Genomic DNA, 22,578 nt, shown 5'->3' with positions numbered 1-22,578 from the left:
GAGCGATTCTGATTAAAAAGTTAGTGAATGAAATTTCCATTAAGTTATATTTTGAGCTTTAATATTGAAGTTATATTGCTAGCTTTGATGACTGTTTAGAATAATGCCTAGCCATAGAATAAGTTATTTTTACATTTCTTTGTGGGAGCGAAGAAATATATTAGTGTATTAGAGGACATGAAAGTTTTAGTAGAAACAATTAGATTGTGTGAAGATCTTGAAGGGCGAAGAAATTAAAACATTTGTGTAACACTTAAGAGAAATTCATTGCATTCAAGGAAGTTGTTACATAAAAGAAAGCAGGAGGAATAAAGGAACAGAAAAACAAAAGAGACCGGAGGTCTTTTACATAATCTGACAAAGGAAGAGAGAGATTTGGAGTTAGTTGTTTTCTCGTTCTCCCTCTTTGTTGTTAGCATTTTCTTCCTCATTCATCTTTCCTCCTCATTCTTCTTCTTCTTCTTCTTCTTCTTCTTCTTCTTCTTCTTCTTCTTCTTCTTCTTCTTCTTCTTCTTCTTCGCCTACTCCTTCCTCATCCGCGTATTCCGGGCTGATCAATTTACCATCCACAATGCGAGCATAAGGGTTTGTACCCTCCAAGTTGATCGCCAGGTCAGGATTAAGGAAGGTGACTTGACTCATCGCTTTCGCAAAGGCAGCTTCAAATTGGTCCAGGACAGAACATTTTAATTCAGAGACTTCTGTTTTCATTTTAGAATTCTCTTCGAGCACTTGATTGTGCACTGCAGTGAGTTGGGCGAGGTCAACCTTCACTTTTTCATTTTCTTTAGTCAATGCTTGAACGGAAGCATTGTTCTCTTCAGCAGTCTTCTTCAAACCTTCGATTTCTGAAGCCAAATCAGCGGCTTTCTTTTCATTGGCTTTGTTGGATTTGTCCAACAACTTCAGTGTTGTCTTCATTTTTCCAATTTCTTTTTCTCTTTCCTCCACAAGCTTAGCATTAGCGAGGCCATCGAATCCAGCGGACTCCAGTTCAACCATCTTGGAGATGGTAGCAATCTCCAAGCCCTTAGTCATCATAGCTTGACAAGCTTCTTTCAAGCCGATTCTTCTCATCTTCTCCCGATCTGCTTCAAAAACCAGATTCGTCTCCACCAAGGAATTAAAGTCAATCTTGGAGACCCAGAGCGAAGTCACCTCATCTGAGGTTAATTCCTCGAATTCCTTCAACATGTTTTTCCAGCCAACGGGTGGAGCACTGGACGAACCACCTTTGTTCGCCCCAGGCACATCACCCTTGTTCATGAATTGATCTAGCGAAGTCTGGTTGGGAGTCTTGCTTTTGACAGAAGCAGGTTCTTCATTTTTCTTGGTAGGGTGGCCAATTTCAGTCCCAGAGTGGCTAGTGTCTTGGTCGGCGAGGGATTTTGAAGGATTCATTTTCTCACGAGCAGCTTGTTGTTCACGACGGAAGCGGAGGATGTCATCTTCAATGAGGCGAGCCATTTTACCTGTAACAGCAAAACGATATTAGAATATAAGAGGGCAATTTGTATACGAGAGGAAGACAAAATGCAAAATAGGATGCCTTACCAACATATCTACCCACTTCATTCTTAGAAAAGGCAGCCATAAAATCTGTAAGATTCAATCCTAAGCCGGACAGAAGTCGGCAATCTACTAGTTCTTCTTCAGTCAAAGCATCGTCGGGAAGTTTGATGATGACTTCATACTGGTTCGTCCAGTAGAATGGAAATTGTGGACTTCCATCGTCAAAATAGAATATATCTTGGCATTGTTCAGATTCGCGAAGTTTGAAAATTTTTCCTTTGAAATGTTTATAGTGACTTTTGAACAAAGTAAACAGCCTTAAACCCCTAGCAGTGGCTAGCGAAACGTATTCACCTCTAACGTTTCGCCCGCAGGTTTCAAAGAAATAGAAGAATTTATTACTAGTGGGTTCAATGTTCAGGGTAAGGCATAAAATTTCAAAAGCTTTTAGGTAAGCCCAGGCGTTACCATGAAGTTGTGTTGGGGCTACATTTAAAAGAGTCAAATACGGAGCAGGTGAAGTCAGAAAAAGGCAAGGTGTATTTCTATTCGGAGAATAAGGTTTCGAAGAGGTATGTGAAGTTTCGCCCTTGACCATCTGTTTTTTCCAAAACAGCATGGTTCATCAGGAGAGCATGGAATTATGTCTAAGTGAGCATCTAGGCCATCTTTCCTAAAATTGTATTTAGTGACCAAATCTACAACAACTTTTGGGGTACAATGTTTGGAGAATTGTTTTTTAATTTTACTAGCAACCCATAGGGAATCTGCAGTAGGTGGAACTATAGGAGTAGAGTGCTCTCTACGAGTACGTTTTGCAGCCATTTTTAAGGGAAATTCCTGAAAGCAGAAGAGGAGAAGTATGAGATGAAAGATGAGTTTGGGTTTAAGGTTTCTGGGTTTAGAGTACTAAAGATAGGTATAAAATTTCTGGAGATGGGAAGAAGGTTTAGTGTTGGAAAATAAACATAGCAAGAAGAAAATAGAAATAGCAAGTAGCAGAGAAAGAGGGAAGATGAGTTTACCTTAAGAAAACGGAGACTGGAGAATGAAAGCTTGATCGGTGAAGATCAATGTAAGCGGAGAGTGTTGCGGGATGAAGGAGCTCTTTGGCAGAACAACAAAATTTAAACTCTTTTCGTTAAGGTGAAAAGAGAGAGTGCAGATGAGGAAAGGATAAGAATGTGGGAGCAAGGTAAGAATTTGGGACTTTATATAGAGAAGGAAGAGAAGATGAAAAGGTGAGGTGAAAGGGTGAGTTAATGCGCAGGTTAAATGTTGAGTAGACGCGTGTCTTCACGCGTGTACTCAAAGGACAGGTTTGACATTTGGACTGAATGGACATGTTGGTCCAAAAATTTGAATTTGAATGGATGTGATTCGTTGTGAGGCTCGAATCAAAAGGACATTTCAGTCCGGAAGACGCAACGTTTCAAAAACGATTGAATTGTCACAGACTGTAAGGGGTATGTTGGTCCAAGGACTAAACGTTGAAGGATTACATTTCGCCGAATCTCGCCGAATTGCCGCCGAGTTTCAATTTTGCTCGAAAAACCCATTTTTGACCCAAGCTTCGCCCTTTAGACTTAAAACTCTCGACTGAGCTTAGCGCTAGTAGGATTAGTTGTCATAAGCGTCGTTGGTGACGTCCCCATCTAATTTGTTTTTCGAAATTCTGATTTTGAGTTTCCGAGCTAAAAATCTTGACCAAAATACCCCTGTTCTAGTTTTCGATCCGATAATTTTTCTGAGAGTTTCCCTGGGGTAGATATCGCCTAATAATACCTAGGAATTGATTTAGATCGAAGAAAAAGTTCGGAAACCCTATTTTTGAGAGTGGCCGAAACCTGTTTGTTAGGGTACCGTGTCCAAAAATAATTTTTGGGTCTCTATGACCTGAGCCAGTGCGTAGCTCTTTCAATTGTCGAAATTTTGGCGTTGGTTTCGTGTCATTCCGAGTTCTGTAGCTCGAGTTATGCGCATTTTAGTGAAAACATGTCTTATGGTCCATTCGTGCCTAAATGTCAAACTCTAGGGCTTCGAAAGCTTCTTTTCGGGTTTTGATAGTGTTATTAGTTGTTTTGTTCCTTAGCGACTAAGCAATGATACTTTGCTTAAGGTTTGGAACGAGTTGAGCTGAGGAAAGAGACTTTGGAGCGATTGGTGAGGTTTCACAACTGAGGAGGACGCCCGGGGAACTTGTTGGGTTCGAGAGCTTTATTTTGGATTGGACTGGGATGTTGAGCTTGGATGGAGAAATTGGCTAAGGTAAGGGTAACTCAGTTTTAGAGCGTCTTTGAGTCTTGCATGCTTTTATCGCACTGCATGTGTTTGAGATGAAGTTGTTTAAACTTGATTGGCAATTGACTGAAATGTTGGTATGCTTTCAATGTTGTATGCTTGCTTATGTTGACTGTTTCTGAGGCTTGTGCCAAATGTTTTCTGAAGGCTTCGGCCGAGTAAACTTATTGAGACGTGTGTCTCCGTTTTCTGAGAGGCTTCGGTCGTTTACTGGTTTCTGTCATTACTGCTTTCTAGTTGATATGACAGGGTTATGCTTTCCAACACTGAATTATTGATTCATCGCTCAATAGAGCTTGATGTGTTTGTGCTGAATATGGAATTGAGTTGACGTATGCTTGTTGATATTAAGAGTAACATAGGGTTACTCTGCCTTGATTATTGGATTTGAAATTGTTGATATACATTTGTGCATATGCGTTGTTGGATTGTATAGTGTGGCCTTCGTGGCGTACTATGTGACCTTCGTGGCGTTATTAAGTGGTGGTCAGGTGATTGTGTTCACCTGGTTGTCCCGTCTTGTGTGACGTATAAGTGGTGGTCAGGTGATTGTGTTCACCTGGTTGTCCCGTCTTGTGTGACGTATAAGTGGTGGTCAGGTGATTGGGTTCACCTGGTTGTCTCGTCCTTCGAGACGTTATAAAGTGGCGATGAGGTGGGGTGTGGTCCCGCGTGATTGTCCCGTCCTTCGAGATATTATAAAGTGGCGATGAGGTGGGGTTTGGTCCCGTGTGATTTTCCCGTCCTTCGAGACGTTATAAAGTGGCGATGAGGTGGGGTGTGGTCCCGTGTGATTGTCCCGTCTTTCGGGGCGTTATCAAGTGGTAGTGGAGTGGATATTTTCACATGACTATCCCGTCTTTCGAGGCGTTACTTAGTGACAGTGGAGTGGATATTTTCACAGGACTACCTCGTCTTGCGAGACGTTATTGTTTGATTGATATTGTTGAGGTTATTGATATCCAAGTTGATTATATTGTTGGTTCTATTGATATCTGGGTTGGTTTATATTGTTGGCTTGACGATATCTGATTTGATTTATATTGCGGGTTTTGTTGATATATTGTTTGATGTGATATTGTTGGGGTTGTTGACATCTTATTAGATGATTTAGATTGAGGTTATTGTTATTTGAATTGATGTTATATTGTTGAGGTTATTGTTATCTGATTTAAATTTATTAAATCTATGTTGTTGATAGTTGATTTAAATCCATGTTGTTGGCGTTGTTGATATATGAATTGATTTCATGTTGTTAGATATATATTGTCGTCTATATTGAGATTAAGTTGCTAGCTTATGTGCTATGTTATGTAGTTAAATTTGAATAACATGCTTTGCTCTCTTTCTACGTGGTAATTGCATGGAGTTAACCCTTTCTATTTGCTACTTGTTGTTTGGGCGCTTAACGCTATTAGGCGATGGAGAATCTTCGATGGAGCTTGACCTTCGTACGAGTCGGAGAGGAGAACTTGAAGAACTGTGGAAGACTTGAAGAATAGAGTTGGGTGTAGAGTTAGAGCCTGGAGTTAGAGAGCTAACCATTATTGGTTTAAGCTTGCATAACGAGTGTAGAAATTTATATTTTGGGTTTCGGGTACTCGCCTTGTTCAAGGCTTGATGTAAATCCCTTTGTAGTTGGGAGTATGCATGACATGTTTTGGAAATACATTTGAAAAGAAAAAAAATATACTTGTGTTTATACATTCGTTTGGAAAATATTGCATATTTACTTTAATAGGCTACTAAAGTGGCACCCGAAATTCGGGGCGTTACACAGGACAGGTGTCTCTATGAACTTTTACCATCATAATTGTTTGAAGCTACATTTCTGAACTCTAATTCCTAATTGTATTCACAATATCAGGATAAGAAGCAATAACACAGAAAGAGTTTCATATATATACCAATACGGATTACCAGAAATTTGAGAAGGCAAGGAGAGTGGGCTAAGGTGCAGAGAAAGCAGCCGAAGAGGGATTTTTATATCGGGGACCTATAGTCACTTGAGCTAAAACTCTTGGGTACGATTCATAATTTCATATACTAAATGCAAGTTATGAAGATCAAGCTTCAACCATAACAAAAAAGAGCATATAAAGGATTTACAAATTCATGTACTAAGTTTGTGCCGCTAAAGTCCAAGTCATTGTAAAGAAGAACTGCCAATCAGGGTTAGCTCAATTGGTACAAATACAATGAAATCAAGTTGGCTAAAAGATAATAGGTTCAAATACCACTGATGGACCTTCATTGATAGGTTATCTGTAAGTACCAAGTCTACATTTGCATTGTAAGTCCTCATTGAGGCTTGCAATATGCCCTTATGTTGGAATAAGGCAAGCTCATCTCCCCTGTACTATTTTTTTTTGTCCAAGAGAATTGTAGAAAAGAGCCAAACTTTTTCCTCTAAAATAAATGAACCAATTTCCTCAAATTGAAAATATGGAAATGTCGTTCAGAAAATCATAACACCTATGGTGAATACGTTTTTCCTATTTACTACGTGACCTTAGCTGAGAGAAAAAAAGGAGAAATCATAATCAGCACATGCATTGTTGTAATACAAAACAAAAGCAAACCCACGATTCTTACTTGGATTTTGAGGGTCCTGTAATGAACAAAAATGGATTGGAATAAAGGTAGGCCTTATAACAATTTAATATAAGCTAGTAACAAATTTAGTTCAAGCCTGAACCTTAATGAGCTCGACGGCTTGAAGGAGAAGCGGAAGTTTCGTTGAAATTGGGAGCAGTTGAGTAAATTCCATGGCTGCCGGCCCGCCATGTATGACAAAGGCGTTGCCCTTGGCCGTGAAATGTTCCCCTCTGTAATCATGAACGGAAACGATCAGCAGACGAACATCTATGACCTAATACACCTCTTCTCCTGACAACAAATAGTGCACAAATACATCATTTTCGATCACCCCTTATCAATACAACTACTGTCAACCCTAAATTTTCATCCATCTCCTTCCTCCAAACGACTGTGACTGCAACATTGCAGATCAATCGCAGACTGACGATCATGGATACACTCTTCTCCTTCATCTCATACTTCTTCAAGGCAAACAGTGATGTCATCGACAGAAAGAAACTTCTAGAAGAAAGAAAGGGGGAAACAAACGTCAGATTCGAATGGACCAGATTAAAGAACACAACATTTGAGATGAATGGCTCAGATTCAATGTACTCTTATGAATAGTACTTGAGTAAATTAGAGATGAATGACCCAGATTCAAAGTTCTCTTATGAATAGTGATTTTTTGTCCCTCTTTTAAGATGTAGTAGATAGATAGATGCAAAAACACATGTTGAATGGTGATTGGTGAACATGCCTGATGATGATGATGTTATAGGCTTTATAGCTTTCCCTCGTGAGCACACACCCCCTTTGAACAAAGGACATAGAGTGTTTCACCAATAATGGAATAGTAGTGGTGAGTGAGTGATGAATGATGTGATAAAAGGGGTGTGAGTTTGACAAAAAACAAAAGGGGTGTGAGAAAATAATGACACTCCTCAATTAGGCACATTCATCAAATTTTCAGAAAACCTTTTTCTTTTTTCTGCTGCTGTTTGTTTATCTCTTCAATTACAAGATTAGAGATCACTGTTGTGTGATATTTGCCTTGAATTTAGTGTAGTGTAGATATATCAATAGATCAAAGAAGTAGAGAAACTATGGTGGAAGAAGCGCTTCCGATGGAATTAGATAACCAGGTCGTTCCCGATGCTCTTCCATTTGCTAGAAGGTGAGTATTATGTTCTAGAGTAGGCTTTTGAGTAGGGCATGCATTTTGGTTGTGTTGTTGGAGTTGATGTTGGGGTTGACTTTTTCCCCTTTTTCTATAGCTATCAGGTTGAAGCGTTGAATAAAGCAGTCCGGGAAAATACCATTGTGTTTTTGGATACTGGTTCGGGCAAGACTTTGATAGCTATCATGCTTCTTCGCAGCTATGCATATAGACTGCGAAAGCCTTCTACTTCCGTTGCAGTGTTCTTGGTTCCCACAGTTGTGTTGGTTAGCCAAGTATGTCACTTTCTCTTATGCCTTTGCAAATTTGAAAATGCATTTTTTGATTGGTATGGGATGATTGAGGAATTTTGTTCTTTCACCCTGCTCCTTTTCCTTCTTGTCATTGGCTCGAAAAACTTTAGCAAGCTAAAGCCTTGGAAGCTCACGCCGACTTAAAAGTGGGAATGTATTATGGAGATATGGGTGTTGATTTCTGGGATGCTGCTACGTGGAAACAGCAAATCGAGAAACAAGAGGTGAGGGATTTTGTATTTCTATCAGAACTAAAAGATAGTCTCTGAGTTGTTTTCTAATTTTGGCACTTTCCTCGTTATTTGCAATGTGTACTGAGTTAAAGCTTCTTGTCTACTGATATGGTTCATGGCTGCAAACTTTTTATTTAAATTAAATGGAAAAGAAGACAGCCACTTTCTGTCTTCTAATATTTGGTTGACCTGAATATTACATGCACCAGTTGTTATTTTAGTATGATGATGCTTCTCACATGTATCTTTGTATGCTGCATAGATACTTGGTAATTACTGTCAGTAATGCTTTTGAATCTTATAGGTGCTTGTCATGACGCCTCAAATATTACTTGATTGCTTGAGGCATAGCTTTATTAAGCTACAAATGATCAAGGTTTTGATACTTGATGAATGCCACCATACAAAGGGCAGACACCCCTATTCACGCATAATGACAGTACGTGTCATCCCCTCTTCATAGTTTTTATTTAACTGGTTTCTGTCTTTGCATTTCTTACTAATTCTTACTGTGCTAGTATATTTTGGTTAGGATGTGATCTTCATTAAAATGTTGCAACTTCCCATCTAAGTTTTTGGTTCTTTTTTTTTCTTTTGGTAATACAAGGTCCAAAGACCTGTTAGAGGGGCAAAGTGGGGATTAAACCTTCTACCATCAGGCTAGTGTAAATACTGGATGTGGTTCAATGTGAGCCGTAGCTCATTGGCAACTTCAAAATATTTTGCATCTTCTATGCCTTGCATATCAATAACAACAAAAGACTGGCCAGCTATTAGATTTGTAATAAGCAGCTCTTATGATAAGTTTGTTAAAGTCATGTCTGCAGTATGCTATTATCTCCTCAGATCAACTAATGAATTGGACTTTTAGGTCCATTCATACACTTGACGGCAAAATGATATCATATAAATGGCAGTCAACATATGGTGCAATAATTGGTCTGGAATCTAAATAGTTGCATTTTCATCAACTTATGGTGACAAAAATTGGTGTGGACTCTAAACTATTACATTTTAAAAAAAATTGAAATTGGTGTGGACTCTAAACTATTAGTTTTAATTTTTTTTTTTTGAAAAAGGACTTGATGTTGACCATAAGGTGTAGTACGGTGGTTGATCCGATGCATGCCGTTCAAAAATTTGCTGTACCATTGACCATATTGCTTTTATGAATGAGGTTATAATTATAACTGGTGATATTGTTCTGCAGTCACGTTTTTCAGTTTATTTTTGGTTTGGAAGAGTTGTTTGCTTTCGTTTGAAAACAATTACAATTAAGTATTGTAAGCTGCTATCACCTTATTATGCATCATCTCCATGATGAGGGTGTAGTTTGGGCTGTCCAAGTTGTCATTATCTTTGCATGATTTGATTACATGCAGGAATTTTATCATCACCAATTACAATCTGGTATATCTGACCTCCCTCGAATTTTTGGGATGACTGCATCTCCAGTTAAGTCGAAAGGTATACAATCCTAGAGAAAGTTCCTACTTTTCTCTTTGCATTGCTAGTTTTTTCCTACTTTATTTGGCTACGATAATTATTCTCTGATGTTGAATTTTATTTTTCTTCTCTTTTATTTTTTAATACAGCTGGAAATTCTGAGTTGACCATGTCAAAATATATTCGGGATTTAATGACTCTAATGCACTCAAAGGTTGTTTTTTTACATTTTCTCTCTTTCCGTACATTTTTCTTTCTTTCTTCTTTCTATGCATGTTATTGTGTTCCGGGGCAATATGTTATCCCCTTATCTTATTGTTATCATTGTACAAACATTGGTGCATTAAATTCTACCAAAATTAGATACATTACAGAGACTATTGAATATTGATAGGGCCTACCTACTGTTAGTGATGCTATTCTTCCAAGTTACAGGTTTTATGTCTAGACGTATGCAAAATGGAACTAATGTTATATTAGCTTATTTGTTATTTTTTTTTTTGATACTTTTCAATTATTTGTAACAGTTATTTCCTTTTGCTTTTATGGAAGAATTACAAGTTATTTTCATAGTTTTGTAGAGAGCAGCTTTTACAGCTTAAGACTATTGTTAATGTAACCTAGAGGTATTGAAACACACACCTATGCTAAGAAGTTGTTATTTGACAATGCAGTTACAAAATTTATTCTTCTGACAAGTACTCTTTTCTTTTGAAGTACAATTCCATGTTATTGTTTGGTCTTTTCATGTGCTGTTTGTTTGCTTGACATTTTATTTTAATCGAAGGTTTATACATATACAAGTGAAGCTGTTATCAGGGAGTTCATGCCAATCTCAACCCCAAAATTCAAGTTTTATGAGGCAAATGCACTTGGAATTGTGTTTGAAGAATTAGCAATTAAACTCAAGAAGTTAAAAGAGAAGGTATGTACATTTAAGCTAATAATTTTCAATGTACTGAAACGATTAAGAAAACCTGAAATTGCCCATGTATTTAAAGTGTAAATGTGAGTACACCTATGTGTCATTCATTTTACTAAGTGACATTATGTGTTTGAATCAATGAACGGTTTCTTGTATTTATTTATTTGTTTTATGTTTGTTGCTACTTTACATGCTGTGCATTTATTATCAGAACATAGCTGATTGTTACCTTAAAGTGGATATTTTGTTCCTCAGCATGAACTATTCCTTAGAAGTACAGATTTCACAAAATCAGCTACCGAGTATGCAGAAAAAAGAATAACAAAGTTCTTTTGTTCTTTGATGTATTGCTTGGAGGATCTTGGTGTTTGGCTGGCTTTCAAGGTTCTTTTCCTTCTCTTGCAGTGACTTTATGACTCTAATGTATCTTCATGGTTGCATCATTGACATCAATTGTTTTTTACGTGACAGGCTGCAGAGTCCTTATCTTCCAATGAAACTGGACCTCTTTCATGTGGTAACTCTGCAAATAAAACTGTTAAAATGTTTTGTTTGGCTACTGTTCAGGAACTGAAAACGTACTTACTATCTGGTAATGATTTTTCAATGAGTGAGGAAATCAGTGAAATTAAATAGAATTTTTTTGCTTGCATTCTTGAATTAATTTTAGAAAATGTTTTATTATCAGGTCCTCAGCAATCTATTAGTGACAATATGAAACATGATGTGGAAACGGGGCTGTTAACCTCCAAAGTTTTCTGTCTTATTGACACTCTACTTGAGTACAGGTTTTCCTCATGCCTTGATTTCTATCCAAAAAATTCTAATGCAGTTTTTGAAATTATGCATGTGGGTTACTTTTGTGGATAGGTCTGGCCTCTAGGCTTTCCTTCTATATGCTTAAATTGAACTAGAACCTACAGCACAAGATGCTTTAGTGTTATTGTCTCTCAATAGGACCGTCCACGTCACAAGTAGCTGTCAAATGTTGATCCTTTGATATTTGAATTGAACCATCCTCTAAATTAGTTGGAGCACAATAGCTACTACTTCTATTACTGTCTCTAGTCTCCAGGCATTCCATCATGCGTGACACAGCTGCAATCCATGAATTAGCTTCTCGCCTAACACATTTGTGGATCAAACATAGAGGTGTTACGAGGGTTCCATCTCTCTCCCCCCTCTGGTGCTCTCGGAAGCTGACTCTTTGTATCTTGTTGACGCAGCATTGCCGGCATTGGAAGACAAACTAGATAGCATCATTACGATTACACGTAACCATGAGTTGGCATTGGCCTAAACTTTACATGTTATAAGAGCGACAACTTTTACTGATCTAATTATAAAAAAATTGAACTATAAAGACTTCAATAAAAGGTTTCAAATAACCCCAATTTTTAAAATGTTATGTGAAATTGGCAAAGCTGGTACAACTTGAAGGCGTGACTAAAATTTGGCTAGATATATCTGGTCTAATTTCTAGAACCTGACTTTATAAGCTTCAGGTAGGGACATGTGTTGAACATCCCTACCTTTTATTGGTTTTATTCACATAGATCTTGCATTGTGACCTAATATGTGAAACTCCAAATTTTTTTTCATACATATTGGACAGAAATTGTTTTAACTAGTTGATCAAAATTTATCTGTTTTTATTTTATGTAGTTATCTTTTCATCTCATCCTGATATTTACTAAATCTATTTTGATGGATCTACCATATATGCTACACTTACAGGGATTTGACTGACCTGAGATGCATAGTTTTTGTGGAAAGGGTCATTACAGCCATTGTCCTTCCGACTTTGTTAAATGCGGTGCTTCCAAAATACAATAGCTGGAAGACCAAGTTCGTTGCAGGAAATAATTGTGGATTGCAAAGTCAATCCAAGAAAGTGCATGATGGAATTGTGGACGATTTTCGTAAGGGATTGGTACGTTGCTTTCTTAGATAATATGTTGAATTTTAATAACCAGACACTATTTCTTATCAAGGGGAATATTTTAATATTCAGGTCAACATCATTGTTGCAACATCAATTCTTGAAGAGGGTATAGATGTTAAAAGTTGCAATTTGGTTATTAGATTCGACCCATGTCACAATGTGTGCAGTTTCATACAATCCCGTGGCCGTGCAAGAATGCCCCATTCAGATTACATATTAATGGTTCAGAGGTTACATTTTTTTTGTTACTACTCAGTGTTGTGATTTCTATTAGAAATGTGCTAATTAGCCTGCTGCACAAAGAATTATGATATCAAATCTATATGGTTTTCTAGTTGAAGTAAAGTTTCCGCATACAACTTATATTGTTCTGAAATAACAGTGGGGATTCAGTTACATGTTCAAGACTTGAGAAATACCTTTCTAGTGGGGATATTATGAGGAAGGAATCCTTGCGTCACTCTTCACTTCCATGTGATCCTTTAGAAAGTGATCTATTCCATGAGGAAACTTATCGTGTTGAAAGCACTGGAGCCATTGTCAATCTTATTTCTAGCATCGGTTTATTACACCTGTATTGCTCACGGCTCCCTGCAGATGGGTTAGTTCGCTGCAGCCCTTATGACATGACAATTTTTCTTTACTACAATGAATCTAAGATATGCTTTCTTTTGTATATCCTGTTCTTCATCATTTATACCATCTACATGTAAAATCTCAGGTACTTTAAACCAACTCCAAGGTGGGACAAAGATACTGGAACATTGTATCTTCCTAAGAGCTGCCCTCTACCGGCTATTTCTGTACAAGGTGACCGAAAGATGTTAAAGAATATTGCATGCCTTGAAGCATGCAAACAACTTCATAAGATCGGAGCTTTAACAGATAAGCTTGTTCCTGATATTGTTGTTGAAGAACAAGAGGTGGAGGAATTTGGTAACGTCATATCTTCTATTCATTTCCTCATTATTAGTACTTAAAAATGAAAATCTGTTTATCCATAAATTCCTTTGAACGTCTTCAACTTCAAACTGTTCTTACAGGGAGTGAACCTTACGATGAGAAACAACCAAGTTATGTACCACGGGAATTAGTGAATCAGGTCTTGAAACACGGTGAAACAACCTACCATTGTTATTTGATAGAGTTAAAACAAAATTTTAGCTATGATATCACTGTTCAAGACATCTATCTTGCAACGAGAGTTGAGCTCAATCGAGAAATTGCAAGCATGCAATTTGATATGGGTTTTGACAAAGGTTCCTTGTCAGTAAGCTTCATACACAAAGGAGCCATTCATCTTTCCCCAGATATGGTATTTCTCTATTACTCCTTTTGTTGTATCTGGCGTATTTGCAGGTGTAGGGAAAAATCAATGAAGTGATTGTTTGCATGTTTGTTTTTATGTTACAGGTATCTTTATGTAAAAGATTCCAGGTTACTATCCTTAGAATTCTTCTCGATCATAATATGGATAGGTTGCAAACTGCTTTAGAAAAGTGTTGTTTGGAAGATGGTCTTGAGATTGATTATCTTCTGCTTCCAAGTATGGTTAATGAGCAAGGACCAACTATGATCGGCTTACTGTTAATTCGGTAAATTCATCTAAGATTGTATGTCAGGATCACACACCCAATATACGAACCAAAGAGGGTCTAGTTTGCCGTTGCATAATACAAAATTCTTTGGTTTGTACTCCTCATAATGGTTATATTTATATCACCACTGGTATGATGAATTTGGATGGAAACTCTCCTCTAAAACTTAAGAGTGGTGAAGTAATTACGTACAAGAACTACTTTAAAAAGAAGTAAGTAATTATTTGTGGTTGATGTTTATTCTCAGGTTAATTTATCTACCCAGATGCATTATTTTTTGTCAGTTTAATTTATCTACTTGTATTCTTATTAATCCTTTTCTAAATTGCAGTCATGGCACACAATTGTATTTTGAACATCAATGGCTACTTAAGGCAAAACGCATTTTTCAAGTTAAAAATTACTGTCATGGACCCAGACAAGAGAAGGATAGAGGTTTGATCTTTTATTTTTCTGTTTGTTTCTTCTCTTCCTTAATCTTTTCTTGTGAGATTGGACCAATTATACAATCCTTTGTTGTCTGTAAATACATGGAAGATATTGTTTCTTTTGTTATATCTAACAGAGGTGGTATGGGTGAATAGTAGGTGGTTGATCATGCCTGAATCTTAAAATTAGGGTTGGCTATGTGGCCATTATTAATATTAATTCGAATTTACTTAATGTATTCCTTCCATTGCTAGCCCTATGATATATAATTGAGCGGAAGTCAGGTTAACTGATTTTTGGGACAGGAAATACTATAGTGGCCTCTGTCCTCCTTGTATGAGGCACATAATTTTCAGCTTTCTCAAATGTTACCTCTACTGGCTTGCTTGTTCCCAAGTATTAATTTTAGTCTTACTAAGAATATGTTTTCTATTAGTGGTGACAGTTATGAATAACTAGAATTTAATTTGCAGTATCATGGTGTCTAAATATATAGCAGTGCCATATATATCAGTCCAAAGTTGGTTGTTCCCAAGTGCTATTTACAGCCTTATTAAGTTGGTTGTTAATTTTGTTAGCAGTGTTATGCTGCTTAATTTTTTCATTTTAATATCATAGCTGTATTATATAATATATACGAAAAAAAAGTTGCTGCTGTATTTAGGGTTGTCAGTTTCCCAGCACAACCAACATGTAATCCAATCTGAATCCTAATGTTTACGTTTTTCATTTTCAGAAGCAAGCAAGACATTTGTTGAATTGCCTCCTGAACTATGCTGTGTAATCATGTCACCAATATCAGACATTACCATTTATTCCTTCTCATTTATCCCTTCCATCATGCATAGACTTGAGTCTTTGCTTGTTGCTGTCAACCTAAAGATGCATATGGGTAGTCGCTGGTTGAATGAAATTCACGCACGCAAGGTTGGATACTATTGAATTCGTACACATTGCTCATCATTATAATCTAAATTTTATATTTTCAAGTTCTTCTTTTTCCCAAAATAGACAATTTTATAATTTTTTGTTGATTATCCTTACAAACCAAAAAGTTGCAGAAAAATGATATTTTACGGTATTTTTTTTCTTATAATGAATGTAAAAAATTCCTTCTCTCCGTCTACCCTCTACTGCCTGAACCAGTATCTAAATGTGCATTCCTTTGTAACTTTCAACGTCCAGTCTCAGTATTATCTGAATGTGTGTTCCTTTTTTTTTTATCACTTGTCCAACATATTAAAGACATTTAAACTGATGGTATCTGCATTTTGCATTTTGCATTGTAGGTCCTGGAAGCAATTACCACGAAAAGATGTAAGGAGACCTTCCATTACGAGTCTCTAGAGACTCTTGGAGATTCTTTTTTAAAATATGCTGTCACTCAACATCTTTTTCAGGCATATCAAAATCACCATGAAGGTCTCCTTACTCTGAAGAGGGTCAAGATCATTTCTAATGCTGCGCTCTGTAAGTTAGGGTGCAGCTGTGGACTTCCGGTATCCTCTCTCTTTGATATATTATTATTACATTTTCTATGCTCTATGATGTCTAATGATGCTGCCTTTACCCTATTTTAATCCATATATCTGTTATCATTCTAGTCCTTTAAAAATAAATTTTATCAATTAAATCCTTATAGTTTAAATACCCAATTTTTAAGTCCTTCCACTCATTCAATATTGTCAGTTACGGATAGGTGGAAGTGGAATGACCAAATATTTCAACCTTCCAAATTTTAAGGAATTAATTGACAATTTTTATTTTTGAAGGAATAAATTGATAATTGATGCATCTAATAAGGACTAAAATGGGGTTTTAGTCTTTTTCATCTTGAGTCAAAATATCATAGAATATTTATTTTTATTTTGGTTTATAAGTTTATTTCTTTACATGTATAGGTGATTTCATGCTGCAGTATAATTACTGATAAAATGACAAATAATAAGCGATTCAATGTTTCAATTAGAAGTCTGTAAGAGGCTAAAACTGTGAATCAATTGCCTAATTGCAACTATTTTGGTGATTATCAAGTTTTATATTTTATTTGCTCTCTGATTGAGATTAATTTCTATGCACTGACAATGTAAAAAGTTTTACACAGTTATTCAATCACAACCTTCCATTTTCTATTTTAAATATTATTAAATTCAAAATTAATTATGAGCTAGCAAAATGGAGGGATGTGATTGAATGACTGTGTAAAACTTATTCACACTGTCAGTGCATAGAAATTAATCTCCTCTGATATGAGATGATCAAATTGTAAAATTTACATTCTTTACCATGAGTAATGTGTTCTCTGAACTATAATGCTTATGCCATGAGGATTACATTATCTGATTAGCTATTATTAGATCCATTCTCAGTTGAGTTGCTGAGATTTAGGTTTCTGCATTGCCATCTTGAAACTGTACTTTGCTGAAAATGTATTAATTTATCTTGTTGGGGTGCTGTTCTTTCGAGTTGCAGGGCTTCATACGAAATGAGCCTTTTGATCCTAATACTTGGATTGTTCCTGGTGATAAATCTGGAGGTTTGAAATTGAAAGAGTTGGTTTCCGATGGGACTAAAGTTTATTTTAGTGGAATGAGAAATTTAAAACGGAAGATTATTGCTGATGTTGTTGAGGCACTTATTGGTGCCTTCCTTATCAGCGGTGGTGAAAATGCTGCCCTGTTGTTTATGGATTGGGTTGGTATTAAAGTTTGTTTTGATATCATACCCTATGAGAGGCACTTTAGCACCTGTGTGGAGAAGCTAGTGCACATCAGCCTGCTAGAATCCAAATTAAAATACTCATTCCGTGATAGTTCTCTTTTGGTAGAAGCTCTAACACATGGTTCATACATGTTGCCGGAGGTGCCTACATGTTATCAGGTACCTGTTGTTATTATCTATCATGTGGAAACTGGGAATTAGCTTGTATCTTTGATAGGAACAACTTTTCTCAACAACATATTTACTAGCATATCATTTTTCGAGTCTTGATGGAATCATGGAACTCATTAAACAACAATTGTTCACATTCTTCTTGATCAATTAAATTTGTCTTCCACATTTTCTTGTCGCTTGTGTTTCTCTTTTATCTCATATTTTAAAGGACACACTCCTTGCCATGCAGCGACTAGAGTTTCTTGGAGACTCAATATTGGATTATCTCATTACTGTGCATATGTATGAGAAATATCCTGGAATGTCACCCGGGCAGTTAACTGACATGAGGGCAGCATCTGTAAATAACGACTGTTATGCATGGTCAGCCATTAAGGCTGGCTTGCATAAACACATACTCCATGTGTCACAGGATCTACATAAGCATATCACGGAGGCCCTCGAGAATTTTTACAGGTTGTCGTCATCATCAACTTTTGGATGGGACATAGACATGGAGACACCATTCCCTAAGGTTAGTTGTAAAAATTTGGTGTAGTTCTTTTGGTTGGATTTGACTCGAGCCACTTTATAGGGTTAAGTAGTTAGTTAGGGTCATTGGTTCAAAAATAATGGTTGAAATTTATCCTTCATACTTTTTTATAAAGTGCATATGTATGATCACAATCTCAACTATTGATTTTCAAATCGATGACTATAATTACTTACTTTGCCTTCTAAAGGGATTCCCTCACTTTGGATGAGCCAAGTTCCATTTAGTCATTGTAGAAGGCTTGAAATAATGCTAATCTATATATTTACTGGTAGTTGTAGAGTTTGAACAGGGAAATTAAGCTTTTTTATAGTGAGTTTGTCTATAAAGTGTACAAGAGTGCATTATCCACCCTTAAATTTAATGGATTAAGATCATTATGTATTTTAAATTAAATCGAGGGTGGATATGTCCTTACATCTGCATTGCTAATTTATAGTTTGAGCAATTCTTCTAGCATGAAAGTTTTATTAGAAAGCTGTTATGAATGCCTAAAACCAACCTGAGTTGGAGAGAAAAGGGAAAACAAAGTTGAATATAATATGGGTAACTGACAAATGCATCAAAGTCATTGTATTCTATTCGTAAGCTGTTTCATGAAAATACATTTAAACTTCTTGGCATTTTTCTTTTATGTCTGACAGCAGCATTATTCTGGTTTTGAGTTCTTCTCTTGCAATATTTTAAGTTTGTTAGTACACTAGGTGGCGTGCATCATTTCTAGAAATAATAACTTATTTCCTTGTTAGTACCTTCTCTATGTAACTGCTGAGATTGTTCCTATTCTTTGTCTGATAGGTACTTGGCGACATTATAGAGTCTCTGGCTGGAGCAATTCTTGTTGATTCAGGATACAATAAGGAGGCTGTGTGGCAAAGTATAAGACCTCTTTTGGAACCCCTTGTGACACCTGAAACATTCAAGCTCCATCCCGTCGCAGAGTTGCATATACTATGCCAGAGAAGAAATTATACTATGAATAAAAAATTGTACCGTGAAGATGGCGGTGTTCTTAATTGTATAATAAAAGTAGAAACTGATGATGGGGTCATTCACCAGCACAAGTACAGGGGTCCTGCTGATAGAAAAACAGCCCAGAAGCTAGCCTCCAAGGAAATTTTGAAGAGCTTGAAGCAGTAAACATACCTCAGGACTCAAGTGATGTTTACATGCCTTGTATGTGTATATTCTTTGAGCAATTGTAACTGGGCTTATAGTTATAGATGATAAATAACTAGACTGTAAAATATTTGTAAAGAAAATGAAGATGTAATGATTTTATACATATGGAAATCGTAAGAAGAACTAAATTTGTTTAATTTTGTTTATAGAGGGCTTGATTAGCTATAAAAAATAAAGGGACCAAAATCACACATCATTTAAAGTAAGGGACTGAAAATATAATTAAGCCAAAATAAAATTAAAACGATGGTTCACAAGTGTTAACCTTGAGACTTGAGAAGAACATTTATATATAGGTGAAGCATGGTGCATTTTCAGATGCTGTAAGCTATGACGTTTTACTAAACATTACTGTTTGAAGTTTGAATGTTTCTAACCAAATAGGATTGAATGAACTCTACGAATTTACGAAGAAAACTAGAAAGCTCAGGTTTTATTGAATATAATCAATATATGCTGTTTTTTTTCTCTTTTCTTTCAATGTATTTTTGTCCTCTTATCCATGTTGCGCTCTTCCATTGGACTGTAAAAAAATCTCACGTTTATGAACCACCACAAGTAAAATTTTATAATAAAATATGTTTGACCGTAACGAACTAAAATAAGACAAATATTTCAGAAATGTATTGTGACTATCGAGCTACCACTCATGATAGTCCAATTTAAGGTATCTCTATCGGCGGTTTTAGTAAGTATGAAATCTAGTATAAAAAGAAAAGACGTATACTATGCGTGGAACAGAGGGATGCTCAATTCTCGAATTAAGTGCTCGTGAGTAACCCGCATAGTAATGCACCGATTAATATGCTATTTAATGACCTAATTAATCACGAAACATAATTCTAATAGGTAAAGTCTTAGAGGTTGAACATGTTTGGAGATCAGTTGATTGAATTCAAAAAGCACATTTCCTTCTTTCTAATTCAAAAACTCCAATGGAAGCAAATGACCGAATTTTATTGAAGAAATGTGCTTTTACTTTTTTTAACTTTTAAGCAAACACACATAATTATAAAGCCTATAAAAGCCTAGGGCAACGAAGGTTTAAAGTTAAAATTCATCATTCTAATGCTAATATTAAGAGCTAGACTGTGTTTCGTCACTGAATCTAACTTTAAAGTTTGAGAGAATAAGACATAATAATAATAATATACACTCAGTTTGTTATAGCATGAATTGATAAGAAAAAAATGCTCAAGAGAAAGTTTGATGAGAGAGAGTTCATTCATCTCCTTTGGTTACGACCTTCTTAGCCTAGATAGAGTAAAATAAGTGGTTATACTCTGCATTTTACAATGTTCAATTTTGAAGAGAAATTCTACAATACGTGCATTTATTTACTTTATCTCCACATTACATTAATTATTTGTCCCTAAGGGTTAACTTAAGTGGTAAAAGATAAGAGGTATAAGAGTTGGATGAGATGAAAGGTGAAGAGTTCAGAGTCCAAACCCTAAGAAAAGACTAATTTACTAAACTCTAAGAATTTTAGCAACACCAATATTGCCATTAAACCCCATTTGTCAATGACTGAGGTCATTCCAAACCGAACCACCAAAACTGCTTGAGTTTTATTTTTTTTGAGATTCTATTAAGTGGGTAGAATTTCCCAACGGATGCTTCTCTATATCGACCCTAGACTAAATGCTTAAGAAGTCAAACTATCTACCAATTGTGCTACACCTTTTGTTCTAGTTTTCTAACAATGCTTGTTTCACCTCAATTTACTTTTGCTCCATTTAATTTACACTTGCACAATTTTATTCTGAGAAGAAAAGCTGACCAAACTTTACCATGCTGGTTTGAAACTCTGTCTTTATCATCTATGCCGTTTCCATATGAAACAGTGCAGTGCTGTATATCCGGTACCATCGCACCAAAAGGAGCAAAATGGCAGAAGAAGACGCGTCACAAGATGAGCATTCAATTTCTATATCAAAGTCCACCATATACTTTTGATTCTTTGTTCTGCTTCTGGTTTCCATTAGCAGCATTGCATCCATTAATGGAAAAACAGAGTATTTGTGAGTGTGAGAATTGACACAATACTGATGATTGTTTTACTTTGAAGAAAGAGATAGATAAATTGGTGAAGGCTGGATGTATGAAACAACTTGAAGGGCGAAACAATTCAGATGAGGCAGGAACTTCAACAAAGCGAACAGAAGATGGAAAGGAAGTTGAGAGTGATGGTCAAAACAGACAATTAGAAGGGAAAGCGAAGGGACGAATTCATTCTATCTTTGGTGGATTCCGAGGTGGTGGAATAACTAATTCAGCTCGAAAGAGGTATGTTCATTCAATCAATGTTGTTTATTCTAATGATTGGGGAAGTTGGGCAACCAACCAGCCATATATTACTTTTACTGTGCGAGATTTTGAGGGAGTTCAGCCTCATGAGGACGATCTAATTGTGGTGATGCTGATGATCGCTGAATATGAAATTGAGAGGGTACTGTTGGATCAAGGGAGTTCAGCGGATTTAATTTATGGAGATGCTTTTGAAAAATTGGGGCTGACAAAATCTGATTTGCAACCTTATGATGGATCTTTGGTGGGTTTTTCTGGCGAAAAGGTGTTTGTCAGAGGTTATGTGGAGTTGAGCACTATTTTTGGAGAAGGAAAAAATGTGGAGACATTTGCTATTAAGTTTCTAGTGGTAAAATGTACTTCACTATACAATGTGCTTATTGGGAGGCCTTCATTGAATAGATTGGGGGCGATCATTTCTACCAGACATTTGACAGTCAAGTATCAGTTGAGCAAGGGAGGAGTTGGAGTTTTAAAGGCTGACCAAATCGTAGCCAGAAAATGTTACTCTGAAAGCTTCAAACAATATGGTCATATGGGAAAGAAAGCTGTGAAAGAGGGACATCGGGTTTATGAGATTGAAATGAATCAAGGCGAAGCAAGTTTGGATCCTCGTGATGGATTTATAGATGCAAAGCTATTATTGAAACGCAGAGTCCCACCTCAGTGTAAGATGTGCAAATCCTGATAAATGCAAAGCTATTATTGAAATGCAGAGCCCCACCTCAGTGAAAGATGTGCAAAAGTTGACGGGAAGAATTGCAGCCCTGGCGAGATTCTTACCATGTTCTGGAAATAAATTAGCTCCATTCTTCCAGTGTTTGAGGAAAAACAAGGCGTTCCAATGGACAGAGGAGTGTGAAGTGGCGTTTCAAAGTTTGAAGGAGCACTTATCAAAACCACCAATCTTATCAAAGCCAGTGCCAGGTATTTCGCTGTCAATATTTATTTCAATATCTGATAGCGCTATTAGCTCAGTTTTATTGCAAGAACTTAAGGATGATCTGAGGATCATATATTTTGTGAGTCACGCACTCCAAGGGGCAGAATTGAGATACAAAAAATAGAAAAGGCTGCTTTGGCCTTGATTATATCCGCCAGGAAGTTAAGACCTTATTATCAAGGTTTTCCAGTGGTAGTCAAAACTGACTTGCCACTTCGCCAAGTGTTACAAAAGCCTGACTTAGCAGGAATGATGGTTTCATGAGCTGTTGAAT

General features: G+C 36.5%; 1 pseudogene across 1 annotated transcript; it reads left to right on the top strand.

Moving 5' to 3' along the window:
• Positions 1 to 7,227: 7,227 nt before the first annotated feature.
• On the top strand, positions 7,228 to 19,188 carry LOC130737765 (endoribonuclease Dicer homolog 2-like; annotated as a pseudogene). The gene is made up of 22 exons (XR_009018930.1): positions 7,228 to 7,570; positions 7,671 to 7,848; positions 7,977 to 8,090; positions 8,404 to 8,538; positions 9,482 to 9,566; positions 9,695 to 9,759; positions 10,333 to 10,470; positions 10,726 to 10,854; positions 10,942 to 11,062; positions 11,159 to 11,258; positions 12,208 to 12,403; positions 12,485 to 12,645; positions 12,798 to 13,016; positions 13,137 to 13,351; positions 13,459 to 13,730; positions 13,829 to 14,225; positions 14,345 to 14,448; positions 15,179 to 15,369; positions 15,732 to 15,941; positions 16,915 to 17,322; positions 17,567 to 17,851; positions 18,668 to 19,188. The product of XR_009018930.1 is annotated as an endoribonuclease Dicer homolog 2-like (transcript).
• The last annotated feature ends 3,390 nt before the right edge of the window (positions 19,189 to 22,578 follow it).

Source organism: Lotus japonicus, chromosome 2 (genome assembly GCF_012489685.1).
Source record: "Lotus japonicus ecotype B-129 chromosome 2, LjGifu_v1.2".
Classification (NCBI taxonomy): domain Eukaryota; kingdom Viridiplantae; phylum Streptophyta; class Magnoliopsida; order Fabales; family Fabaceae; genus Lotus; species Lotus japonicus.
This window is presented reverse-complemented; position numbering and strand designations above follow the sequence as displayed.